At 36.3% G+C, this 13,699-nt stretch overlaps 1 protein-coding gene across 8 annotated transcripts in view; it reads left to right on the plus strand.

Moving 5' to 3' along the window:
- Positions 1-13,699, plus strand: part of DLG1 (discs large MAGUK scaffold protein 1) — a 275,356-nt gene that overhangs the window by 18,252 nt on the left and 243,405 nt on the right. The gene's annotated exons all lie outside the window — the stretch shown is intronic.

A 13,699-nucleotide genomic window follows, 5' to 3' on the forward strand; every position in this document is an offset into this window, starting at 1 on the left:
TTAGACTACTAAAAAAATACTTTGCATGATAGACCTTAGTGAGGGTCCACCTGTGTGATAATTAGATGGAAACTACTTTGAAAAGATGGTTTTGCTTTCTAGTATTTTTTCTTAGAAAGCGGTTGCTACATTTCCCCCAAGGATTCTCTGTTTATTGGCTTGAAGGATTGCATTGTTAAATCTCATTAGGAACTGATCAATAAATCTTGAGGACAGCATTCGTTCTCTATTTTTTTGTAGTTAAAACTTTTATTTCTTTGAGATTTCATAACTATTTTAGTAATGTTCTTTTTTGCTGTTGGTAGTAGAGTTAGATATGACATAACAGATATGAAGCATTTTGTAATGAGGATTCTGTCTGAGGAACATTAGTCATTTGAAGGTGGTTGTCTGACTTTGATTCCAGTATCTTCTACTTACTGCTGGAGAAGTGCCTGGAAAATTGAATCAGGGAAAAGTAGTGTTAGGCAGCAATCAGATGGCCCTTTGGTAATAAAATAGACAGATTCTCAGTTTTCTTTTATATTAAATAACATAGAACTATAGAATTTTAGAGCAGGAAGAATCAGAGAACATCTGATCCCTCCCCTTCATCTTTTTTTTCTTTTAATTAAACTAATTTATTTAATTTATTTATTGGCTGCTTTGGGTCTTTGTTGCTTCATGCGGGCTTTCTCTAGTTGTGGTAAGTGGGGGTTACTCTCCCTTGTGGTGCATGGGCTTTTCATTGCAGTGGCTTCTCTTGGTGCAGAGCACGGACTCTAGGCATGCGGGCTTCAGTAGTTGTGGCATGTAGGTTCAATAGTTGTGGTTCTCGGGCTCTAGAGTGCAGGGTCAGTAGTTGTGGCGCATGGGCTTAGTTGCTCCGTGGTGTGTGGGATCTTCTCAGACCAGGGATCGAACCCATGTCCCCTGCATTGGCAGGCGGATACTTAACCACTGTGTCACCAGGGAAGCCCCTTCCCCTTCATCTTAAAGATGAGGAAACTGAGATCCAGAAGAAAATGAATGAGTTGACCTAGTGTATTTGGTTAATTTGGGCAAGTCTACCTTTAGATTTCAGATATCTTAATACTCATTTCACAATTCTGTTTACTAACCATAGTATGTCCTGTATTTTCCCCTCTGGTTAGAGATTCTAGTGTTGTATGGCCTGTGTACCCTTATTTTCCTATTTTACCATTTTTGTCATCATTTTCTCTTAGATAATTTCAGTTTCCATTCCCTTTAATTGATATATCATTTGCATTTATGTTAGTCCATTTGAGATAGATTCTTTAAAATGTTAATAGTAAAACAGTTTATTTCACATTTATTGTGGTTCTAGGTTAAAAAATTTAAAGAAACATTAAATTTTAAGAGAATTGGCTTCTTGTTTAATAACTTTATTTTTTCTATTGTGTGATTTATGATGCTCAACTCTAATTATAAAGCATTGAGTTCTTGAAGTTGATTTTTGTATTTTTATAGGAGATTGTTTAGATAATGGCCTGCTCAGTGTAACTGGTAAATGTTCATTAAGGTTAAGTAAGTGGACAGTTCTGCAAGCTGGAGGTTAATTTCCATATAGATTTCAGCCTGAAAGATCAACTGTGCATTGAATTCCATTAAGAATGGTATTGGAAACATTTCAACTTTTATAAAATTACGAGGCACTGATACCTAGAATGCTTTTTGCATTGCTGTTTTTTGTATCTCCAAAGGTATATTATGGGCATAATAAAGGTATCTAAAATTAACAGGAGAATAAGAGCTTTCAGACTGCAAATATCAGATCTTATTAGTTAGGAATGTGGAGGAGAAGAGAGTATGGTTACAAAATGTTGTGTAAGGCTTGGCGTATGGAAAATACTATAGTAATATTTGAAATCTGTACCCATTCATGGGGGGACTTAGTAAGGGGAATATAGGGATATGTCCCTCAAGTCCTAGGTTTTTAAAAAAAAGAAAAATTTGTGAGCTGAGGTCAGTTAAAGAGAAGTACTGTTTTGCAGAGAGAACAGAATACCTTGAAGATGTTAGTCTGAAAATACAAATAGCTTTGAAACATACTGATGGATGACAGTTATAAGACTTAAAAAAAAAAAAGCTTGGAATATTTGAAGAGTTGATTTCTTTTCTTTTGAGGGAAAGAAGGAAAGTATGTTCCCCTATTACCGATTCATTTATGCTTCATTTGGACACAAAACTTGGCTAAGTGACCTTTAACTTGATCTCTTATTTCAGTTCCTACTTTAGACTCCTAGGGGCACAGTGTTTGGGACTGAAAAGAGTTGGATAATTTAATTCACCTCACATGTTTTACAGTTGAAGAGAATCCACTGACTGAAAACAAATGCAGAAAAAGTTTTTATTGGGCTATAACTTGAAAAAAATGAAAATCATGAAAGTATTTTGTCTTGCACAAAATAATAAAAGATAATTATTACACTGTACACTAATTTTTGTATTAAAAAATAAGATAATCTTTTTCTGACGAAATTGCTTTGTCTTGTAAAGCATCTGTCCATTTTTCTTTTATCTTTTTTTTTTTTTTAACAGTTGGTAACTGATCCAATTCTTGCCAGGTTCCTATTTGTCAGTTAACATGTGGCCTTGTGACTGTCTTTCTTTTATTTCTTCTGATGTGGTAAAAGGAAAATTAACACCATTTATTTTGATTTATTTTTTATTTTAAATTTATTTGTTTATTGGCTGTGTTGGGTCTTTGTTGCTGCACACAGGCTTTCTCTAGTTGTGGCGAGCAGGGGCTACTCTTCATTGTGGCGCGCGGGCTCCTCATTGTGGTGGCTTCTCTTGTTGTGGAGCACGGGCTCTAGGTGCATGGGCTTCAGTAGTTGCAGCACATGGGCTCACTAGTTGTGGCTCACGGCCTCTAGAGCGCAGCCTCAGTAGTTGTGGTGCACAGGCTTAGTTGCTCTGTGGCATGCGGAATCTTCCTGGAGCAGGGCTCGAACCCGTGTCTCCTGCATTGGCAGGCAGATTCTTAACCACTGCGCCACCTAGGAGGTCCCAATACCATTTATTTTTAAAATTACGTAATTAGTATTCCACTTAATTATAACTGTTTTTGGTTTTGGTATGTCTTTCTTTTACTTTGAACATATGCCTAGTGAGATGTTTGGAAATGTTTGCTTAATATTAAACCTAATCACCTCCCAAAGGCCCCATTTCCTAATATCAGTACTGTCACATTGGGGGTTAGAATTTCAACCTGTGAATTTGGAGGGGGACACACACATTTAGTCTATGGCAGTCCTATTCCTGATGATACAGTACATTTCAAATGGATCAAAGATTCAAAGGTTAAAAAAAATGAAACCATAAAAATAAACTTTTTATTTGTTTTTGGATAGAGGGAAAGCTTTTCTAAACATGACAACAAAGAAAAGTTTGAAAAATTTAAAAAAAGGTTAAGAACACTGACTTTGTAGAATTTCTTTGTGGATTTTACAAAGTTTGATTGTTTTGAACTTCGATTATAAAATTTCTGTATGTTGAGACAGTGAACAAATAAGAAATGATACACTGGGAAAAAGTCTTGTCATGTTTATGAAAAAGAAGTAATTTCTTACCCTTTTAACTCAAGAAACCTCTTACAGATCAATAAGAAGAAAAAAGCCAAATTCAATAGGGAAGTGACCAAAGGACATGAATGCACAGTTTGGAGCAAAAGAAATACAGATGGGCCAATAACTTAAAAAAAATGCAGATTAAATTGACAGTGAGAGTATTTTTAACTAACTTGATTGTCAAAGATTAATTAAATGTGAGGAAACAGAAACTTTTATCCCATTGATTGGAGAATATAGTGGCATAACAGTTTCGAAAGACAGCTTGACAGTGTATATTCATATCCTTTGACACAGTCTGTGTCACAGATGTACTGTCACAAATTAACATATATTTAAAAATATATGCACAGTCACTGCAATATTATTTGTAATGTTAATAAAAAACAAGAAAATCTAAATGATTATCAGTAAGAAACTGGATAAACACATTATCATACAGCCACTTAATGCAGTATAAAATAGCAGGCATAAAAATATAGTCGCTGTATCTACTCTATGTTATTAAATGCTTGAGAGCAGGTTGCAGATCAGAAGGTATAGTATGACGGTGCAGAAAGAAAGTATTAATTTAGGTGGGTTAAGAAGAATACACACTGAGTCCACTTTCAGTAATGAACTCTTGTTTTCACTTGTCCTTGCTACCTCTAGGTCCCCTGTATCTGCCCTTCTGAGTTCATCTGTATGGGAGGGAAATTATCTGACTAAGTGGTATAGGGAGGATATCTCTTTTTCCTTTCTCTTTGACCTTGTATTTAATGCTTTAAAATAATACATCTGCTTTAATTTAAGTAGGGTTGTGAGATAGTAGAGTTAAAGCATATATTCAGTCTGCCAGGTTTAATCTAAACAGTAACTTTAAAAAATTTGTTGAAGTACTTTGTAATATTCGTATATAAAGGTCCGCAAATTATAAATGTATAGCTTGTTGAATTACTGCATTGTGAATAACTCAGGTCAGGTGAAAAAAATGAAATGACTGCTAATGGGTTCTGGAATTAGGATGGCTGCACGGCTCTGAATATACTAAAACCACTGATTGTACACTTTAAAATTTGGTGAATTTTATGGTATATCCATTATATCTAAATTAAAGAAATATACCAGTACCCCCAAAATCTCCTTTGTACCATTGCTGTTCACTATCTGCTCCCTTTTCCTCAATGGACCATCTAGATTTCTAACACCATAAATTAGTTTTGCCTCTTTCAAAACTGTGTATTAACAGATTCATACAGTACGTACTCTAGCTTCTTGTGTCCAGCTTTTTTCTTACATTTGTGAATTTCATCCATGCTTTGAAGTTTTTTCATTATTACGGCTGTATAATATTCCATTGTATGATACACCACACCATATTTATCCATTCTATTGATGGTGAATATTTGACTTGCTTCCAGTTTTGGGTTAGTGATGCTTTGAATATTCTTTTACAGTTATTTGTGCTGTAGCACAGTGTTTAAGTTCTTAACAATCATCATACTATGCAAAGGTGTGCAATAAAAACCACAGGGCTTAAGTCTTGAGAAATTGGGGGACTCAAAACTTTAAACTTGGTGAGCGCCACATATAAAAAGGTAAGAACCTAATAAAAATGGCAGTGCCGTTTCACACATGTTAAATGACCAAGAAATGCGTAATATTACAACAAATACGACACATTACCTTGAAAAAAATCTTGTTTGCTGTGGGAGTGAGTGTCCGGGTTGCAACTTGTGAGTTATTGTGACGTGCTGGCAGCGAGAGTTATATGAAAGCAGATGAAAAGTTACAACAGCAGATACGCATGAGTGTGACTCACAACACTCAAACTAAAGCCTGAAATGTGTGCATTTTATGTATTCCTGTGTGGCTTATTTCACCTGGGTTCAACTTTCTGCGCTTACCTCGTGTGTCTCATAGACAAGATTGAGCATCAGCAGACATGAAATGTGTGCTTTGTATGGTTCCCTAACATATTGCATTTTCGGGACAACATTATAGCAGGGCGGAGGGTGTACGTTTTTTGGGCACCTCTGTATGCATTTCTGTTGTGTGTGTACCCAATTATGAAAATGATATGTTTAGTTTTAGAACATAATGGTAACTGTTTTGCAGAGTGATTGTGCCTGTTTTTATAATTACCACCAATAAGTGCCAGTTTCATTTGTTTCACATAATTGTCAAGTACTCATCGTCGATCTTCTTATTAATAGTTTCAGCCATTCCAGTGGGTGTGTACTCACGCTTCATATTGTTGTATTTGTACTTTCCCTGTCATTAACAAGGTTAATAATTAACAAACACCTTTTCATACGTTTATTGTTCATTTTGCTATCTCTTGTGAAGTATCCAAGTCTTTAACACATTTTTTTGTTACGTCTTCTATCTTATTGATTTGTAGGAGATCTCTATCTGGATATGATTCCTTTGTCAGGTATATGTGTAATATGCATTTTCTTCCACTGTGAAGCGTGCTTTTCCTAGTGAAATCTTTTAATGATCAAGATTTCTTTAAGATAGTCCAATTTATGGTTAATGATTTTTGTGCCTACTGAAGTATTTTACAACTCCTAGATCGTGACGATATCCTACTATATTATTTGTCAGAAACTTTTATTTTTCTTTTCACATTTATTTCTAATTTGTGCTGCAATTTACAAATTTCACATGAATCAGCAATCTTGTATCTATCTCCATTCTTGTCACGCTAAACCACCCTCGTGTTTTGCCTAGATTCTTTGCCTGTCTGTATTTGCACTTTCCCCTTTCGAATTTATGACCAGTTTTCTTCCAAGATTATCTTTATAAAATGCAAAATATGTCATTACCTTTCATTGGCTTTCCATTCTGCTCAGAATGAAGTAGGAAATCCCACGTGAGACTCAGAAATCCTAAATTATTTGTCCACTGCCTGTTTCTCCACTCATCTTTTAGAACTTCCTTCTTCTTTGGTCACTGGTTCCTCCTAGCTCAGCGTACCCACATAATGTTCCCTCTGCGAGAAGATTCTCATTTCTTCTTTTGCCAGCTCGTGCTCATTTTTTAGCATTTTATTTTAAATGTCCATTCATTCATTCAACAAATACTGAGCACCTATTGTATATCATGCATTTATCTAGTATGTTAGAAGGTGATAAGTGATATGAGAGGAAAAATAGTAGAACAGATTAAGGGGAGTAAGGATGCCAGATTGGGGGGTATGCTTTGCAGTTTTAAATAGGGTATTTATGATAGGCCTTGTTGAGGTGATACTTGTACAAAGAATTGGAAGTTGATGCAGCTGTTTGGGGGATAACGAGTGCAAAGACTAAGGCAAGACGAAGCCTTGACTATATAAGAAATGGCAAGATGGCCAGTATGGCTAGAGCAGAGTGAGTAAGGGAAAGAGTAGGGGGAAATGAGGTCAGAGGGCAAGACAGAAGCAGATCGTGTGAAGCTTTTGCAGAGTTTTGGAGCAGAGGAGTGACATCATTTAACCTAACCTTTAAAAAGATCATTCAGGCTGTTCTGTTGAAAATACACCATAGTGGCACTTCCCTGGTGGCACAGTGGTTAAGAATCCACCTGCCAGTGCAGGGGCTGCGAGTTCGATCCCTGGTCTGGGAAGATCCCACATGCTGCGGAGCAACTAAGCCTGTGCGCCACAACTACTGAGCCTGCGCTCTAGAGCCTGTGAGCCACAACTACTGAGCCCACGTGCCACAACTACTGAAGCCCTCATGCCTAGAGTCCATGCTCCGCAACAAGAGAAGCTGCCACACAGAGAAGCCCGCACACTGCAACGAAGAGTAGCCCCCGCTCGCTGCAACTAGAGAAGGCCTGTGCGCAGCAACGAAGACCCAACACAGCCAATAAATAAATAAAGTAAATTAAAAAAAAGAAAATGCACTGTAGTAAGGGTAGAAGTAGGAGACCTGTTAGGAATCTGTTTCAGTAATCCAGTTAAGGATGAGTATTGATTCATTTGGCTAACCGAAGTGGTGATAAGGGAGGTGCTAAGTAGCTCAGTTATAAGATATTTTGAATGTAGACCTCAAGGATTTGAGGACAGATTGGAAATGAGTTGTAAGAGTAAGGTAGAGTCAGGAATCACTACAAGAGAGTCAAGGATCACTACATGGTCTCTTCCTGATAGAAGCCTTCCTTTACCTCTCAGATTGTCAGAGCTCCTATTATAGCACTTTCTACCTCTACTTGATAGTATTCATTATTGTTGTAATTAAATCCTCAAATGTACGTTATTTTGTGTATCTTTTGGTCCTCTACTGGAGTGTAAGTACCTGAAGTTAGGGACTGTCTTATTTACTGAAATACATTAGTATTTGCACATAGTAGTTGTTCAGTAAATGTTTTTCGAATGAAGTGAGAACTGTGATTCTATCTGTATCATAATTAATAGGCCAAAGGGGATTATGTATTTTTACTTTTATCATAAAAACTTTCCAAGTACAGTAAAATTGAAAGAATAAACCAACAAGCATCTGTATAGAGTCAGCAGTTACTAACGTTTTGTAATATTTGCCTTTTCTCTGTATTTGTATTTGGGGAAACTTTGAAAATCAGGTGCAGACATCATGCATTTAAACTAAAAACTTGAGCACATATCTCCTATGAATAAGAACAGTCAAACATTCGCCTGTGTAACCTTAGAACTATTAGCACACCTAAGAGAATTAATAATTATAGAATTTTCTCTCCGGTCCATATTTACAGTTGTTTCTGATCTATCTTTTAGGACTTTTAAAAAGTCAGAATCCAGTTAAGATTCATGTACTGCATTTGAATGTTAAGTCTCTATTTTTATCTGGATTTCCCTATTAACAGAACTTGAGGCAGAGGGCTCATGTGCTGTTGCATACTTTATTTAGGGAGTTCATTCACTCCTACGGAGCACACGTAAGGGAAAAGGTGAATAAGCTGGAAATAAGGAAAAACGAATACAGGGGTGCTTCCTGCCGCTAAGTGTGACTGATCGCTGGGTCCTGGGTTTGCATCTCTGAGAAGCCGTATAAACTGTATCCAAGGAGGGAAAGGGCAAGAATTTATCTACTGGTTTCAATGGAGCAACAGTTTCCCTGCACTTCGGGGTTTTGGATTTGTGGGTGCAAGGGATATGGTGTTTGGTTTTATGGTTTACAGGAAAGCCTCAAGTGAGGAGGTGAGAGGATGAAATGTGTACAGCAGGCCAGAGGCACAAGGTGTTGCTAGGGCTGCTCAGGGTGAAAAGCAAATGAAGATCTGGGGGCAGGCATTGGAATGAGTCAGGAGGGCACATGCCAGATCTGGTACATTGTCTTTACTCTCTTACAGTCTAAAGGAATGGCCTCCCCATCTTTTTCTCCCCCTCTTTTTTTCTTTTTTTTTTGCTGTGCATGGGCTTTCTTCAGTTGCGGTGAGTGGGGGCTACTCTTCGTTGTGGTGTGCGGGCTCCTCATTGGCTTCTCTTGTTGTGGAGCACCGGGCTCTAGGCGTGTGGGCTTCAGTAGTTGCAGCACATGGGCTCAATCGTTGTGGCTCACAGGCTCTAAAGCGCAGGCTCAATAGTTGTGGTGCACGGGCTTAGTTCCTCCGCGGTATGTGGGATCTTCCTGGACCAGGGATCGAACCCATGTCCCCTGCACTGGCAGGTGGATTCTTAACCACTGCGCCACCTAGGAAGCCCTCCCCCTCTTTAAATGACTGATTTTTTGAAGAGACCGTGCCAGTTGTCTCATAGAATAACACACATTGTACATTTGTTTAGTAGTCTGTTTCTTCATGTTGTTTAAGGCATTCCACTAAGTCTTATATTTCTGATGACAGAAAGATGTCAAGGTTGATTAAACTTTTTAGTAAGCAGACTTCATAGTGATATATCGTACTTCATGTCGCGTCACAGCAGGAAGCACACAGTGTCAGGTTGCTGTACTTGTGATGATGAGTGTGATTACTCAGATCTTCCTTGTATAGTTAACGTTTTCCTCTTAGTACGTGTGAAGTATCTATGGGGGTAGTGCTTCAGCACCTCGTATTGAGTGAATATTTACCTGATTCACCCGTTAATGATCCTTGCCTGAATCATTTATTCCCTTAGAGGTTTCAAAAAGGTGCTTTTCCCTTCTAATTTTATCATTCCATTTGTATTTATTAGTTGGTATTCTGTAAAAAGTGCTTACCCCCATCAGCTAGGGATGAAACTTTATTTCTCCTAAAAAGGTAGAGTAAAGCTTATATTTTCTTTTAATGACTAGTTTTTAGAGTAGCCTTTGTGCGGTGATCCCCTACAAAAGTGACTAATAAGTTTCCCCCCCTTTTCTTGCTTAAAAAAAAAAAAAAATCACTGTGGACTAAAGGATTCTATTTATTTAGTGTTTACAGTCCGTTTCAGTTATTATTCTTCGGATCCTCTGATTACTTCAAATTTGGGGGATCTCTCGAAGGGATCCCTCCATGTCCTTTTGACACGAACACATTAGTCTTTGAGCATGTCCTTGCATGTGGACACAGTTTTCCCAAGTTCATTTTGAAATTTCAGTGCCCCAGTCCTACTTATAAAATCAGCCAGGAATAATGGCTTCTGTTTCTCTCTTCCATGTGATTCCCTTTTCTTTGAGGTATTATCTTTGAGAAGTGAGAGTATAGAGGCAGGTGACAGAGTCTTAACTTTAGCCTTTTGCCTCAGAACTAGTAAAATAAAATTTGAGAAACATTGATGGTCTAAATATACTATGGTATTAATTTTTTTTAAGCTCTTTGTGGGAATGTGGCATTAATTTTTAAAACTGGCACATTATGTTCTTCCTTTCTTAAAAAATGTTCATGTATTCCATAGGAAAGGATTATAAAAATAATTTTATTATTTTCAAGTTGTATAGTTTTAAAGGGCACTTTCACATGCATTGTATTTTGAGATGTTATAGAACCATGGGTTCTTGCTGTAGCCTCTTAACATATATGCAGTAAGTCGGATTTTGGTCTTTAGTACCTGGAGCTGGTACTCACTTTAGAATTCAGCATACTGTAGTTCAGGGATGTTGTGATCACCCAAACTTACACTACTATCGTGTAGAAAATCCGAGATTGAACTCAGAACTTCAGGCTTCAAGGCAGATGTTTCTGTCTTACTTTATTTAATAACTCTTCTTGATAATTGGATTTGTTACCTAGACAAGTGAAAATACCACAATAAAGTTAATAAAATGAGAGAAAGAACTAGTGATTTTAATAGAGATAGAAACACAACAGGCATGTGTGTAGAAAAAAAAAAAAAAGATACTTAAGAAAATGAAATCCCTCTCTGCAGCCATGGCTGCAGAAAATGATTAGGTGTGTATATTCCAGCTGGAACGCCTGTACTCCCCCACCTTGCATGGCCCAGCTTAGAAACCTTCCCCGTGAGGTCTTCCCTCATCTTTTCTATGAAATGAATCCTTTCTGAATGCCTGTAGCACTTTGTACCTTTCTTATAGGACTTATATTTTACTCTTATTTTGGACTCTTTTTCAGTTTCTCTCTTTTAAAAAATTTATTATTTTGGAAAAAAATGTACATCTACAGAATAATTACAAGAATAATAAAATTGCCATTTTGTCACATTTTCTTGCTCTCTGTACACATACACACTTCTAAATTTTATTCTTGCCGAACCATTTGAGAGCAAATTGCAGGCATCGTGATCTTTTACCCTTAAATACTTCAGCGTGTATCTCCTATGAACAAGGATATTTTCCTTAAAAATTCATTTTATTTTATATGAACATTTCTAAACACATCTAGTATATAATTATCAGACTGAGAAAATTTAAAATTGATACAGTGCTATCTACACAGTGCTATTATCAGTCCATATTCAAATTCAGTACTTTTCTTACCTTTGGTCCATCTGTCCTATAATTCTGTATCCCTAATGCAGACCTCCACTTCAGTTCTTATTATGGGCTGTGAAAGACACCTGACCAAATTTTATAGCACAGCTTCATAATTTTTCAATTTTGAATTCCTGCCTTCAAAGTAATTGACAATCCTGTGTATTGGTGGTCAACTGCTTTCCCTGTTTCCTTTATCAGTGTCCTCAGGGTTTTTATCCTTCTTCCTAATGCTTTATTTCCCTAACAGAATGTCTCTGTCTCTCAGACAATACATCTGAGAGACACTGGTTTGAACTCCCTGACTGTACCACCATATTTACAGTGCTGTCTTACTTAATTCCAGTTTTTAAGTAGTTTGTTACAAAGAAAATAAAATGTACAAAGTTTGAAATAAGGCACAACCCTTATGCAAACACCCTGTAATTGAAAAATTTCATCAAGACTGACAGGTGTGTGTACTAAGTGACTTGTACATTAGATATTTCTGCAAGTGATTTTGATGAGTGCTATGCTGTTACTTTACATTCACTATTATGTAATTTTTATATTTTTATAGTAATATCTATGACAGTTTTATCTCAGTGTTTAAATAGTAGTTGCCAGTTCTAGAACTGAAGGACATACCCCTAAATCAATAACTTTGAAATGGAAGTGAAATATAATGAGATATAACGAAAAGTGAGACAACTGCCATATTATGCCAAGCTGTTAACCTAGGAGAAAACTTGGCAAAATATTATAGTTACTAAGAAAATAACTATGTTAAGGCTTAAGTGTACCACAGTGGTTATAGATTTACGCACTGCAAGAAAGGCATCCTCGATGAGTCTTAAATTATGAGTTTTGATTATGACATTTTCAGTAACTCATTTACATAATTTTGATTGTTATATATCCATATCTGCATCTATTACTGTCTTCAGTATTAGAGCATTGATATCTTCTCACATGCTCTTAAACCCTCCCCCGTCTGTTTCTCTAAATGTAAAAAGGTGGAGATGTTGAGTTGGAATAGAATGCATATGTAATTTTTCCCAGTAAAATGTATGGAAATTTGGGGAAAAAAACCCTCCCCCTTTGTTTGGATTGCCAAAGTAATACATACTTACTGCAAAAATTCCTAACTTTATAGAAATATGTTTTCAATTATGTGAAAGTCACTGCCTCAAATGTTAACAACTTCTGTTGTGCTCTTGATCCACTTATCTTTTGGAATCTCATGCTCTCCACTCCTCATGTAATATCTATAACCTCTTCTTCTCTCTTGGACCTTTGTTCTCTTCTTCCCTTTATCCTATAAATATGTTCAAAGATTCCATTAAAAGAAAACCAGACAAACAGGAAAAAGTTCTTCTCAATAGGACCCCTATAGTATTCCTTCTCTTCCTAGCTAAGCTTAAAAACAGTTTACATTTTTTCTTTCATTCCTTCTCATTCCCAATATACTGTAATCTGGCTTCTGATGTTTCTTTTCCATAGGAATTGCTCTCTTTCTTTTTCAGTTATTTACTTGAAAAGAAAAAAATCTCTGATTACAAAGATAATTCAGGCATACCATAAAACATATATATACAGAGAAATGTATATTGTTGAAAGCCAGTCTTTTTAAAAATATTCTTTCACTGGGACAACCACTATTAACCATTTGGTATATATTTATTCAGCTAATCCTATATGTTAATGAATATATTATTTAGCTCATATGTATATATTTAAAATGAGAGCCATATATGCATCATTCTGTAATTTTCATTCCATTTCTGTATTTAGATCTGTTGCATTACATTGTGTAATGTAGGGCAAATGGCTTAGTTTCTCTTTAGTTTCATCATCTGTAAAGTGGAGATGAAAACAGAACTCACTTCCTGTGGTAGTTTTAAGTATGAAATGGGATAATTTATGTAAAACTTAGATCAGAGTCTGACACACATAGTAAGTGCTCAATAAGTGGTGGATTTCTTAAAATAAAGAATCTTTATATATGTTAAAATGGTGCATACTCAGTAATTTATCAGTGTAGCAAAGGGTAAAGAACATAAATCCCTCTTCTGTGTCTCTTTAGCCCTTTACCTTCCCTGATTTTTTTTTTTTGGTGATGTTTGCTACTATCTCCTTTCTGTTTTTGCAAATCTTTTGTCTTCTTGGCAACTGTCTTGTTGGATTGTCTTTTTTGTGTGTGTGAGCATTATTAGAAAAAAAAGATTTTTGTTATACAGAAACTGAAGAGAATGTTTTGAATCTCCATGTACCTATTACCTCGCTTAAGAAAGGAAAATGTTACATAGTTGAAGATCCTTT

The sequence above is a fragment of the Hippopotamus amphibius genome, chromosome 6 (assembly GCF_030028045.1).
Source record: "Hippopotamus amphibius kiboko isolate mHipAmp2 chromosome 6, mHipAmp2.hap2, whole genome shotgun sequence".
NCBI classification, from domain to species: domain Eukaryota; kingdom Metazoa; phylum Chordata; class Mammalia; order Artiodactyla; family Hippopotamidae; genus Hippopotamus; species Hippopotamus amphibius.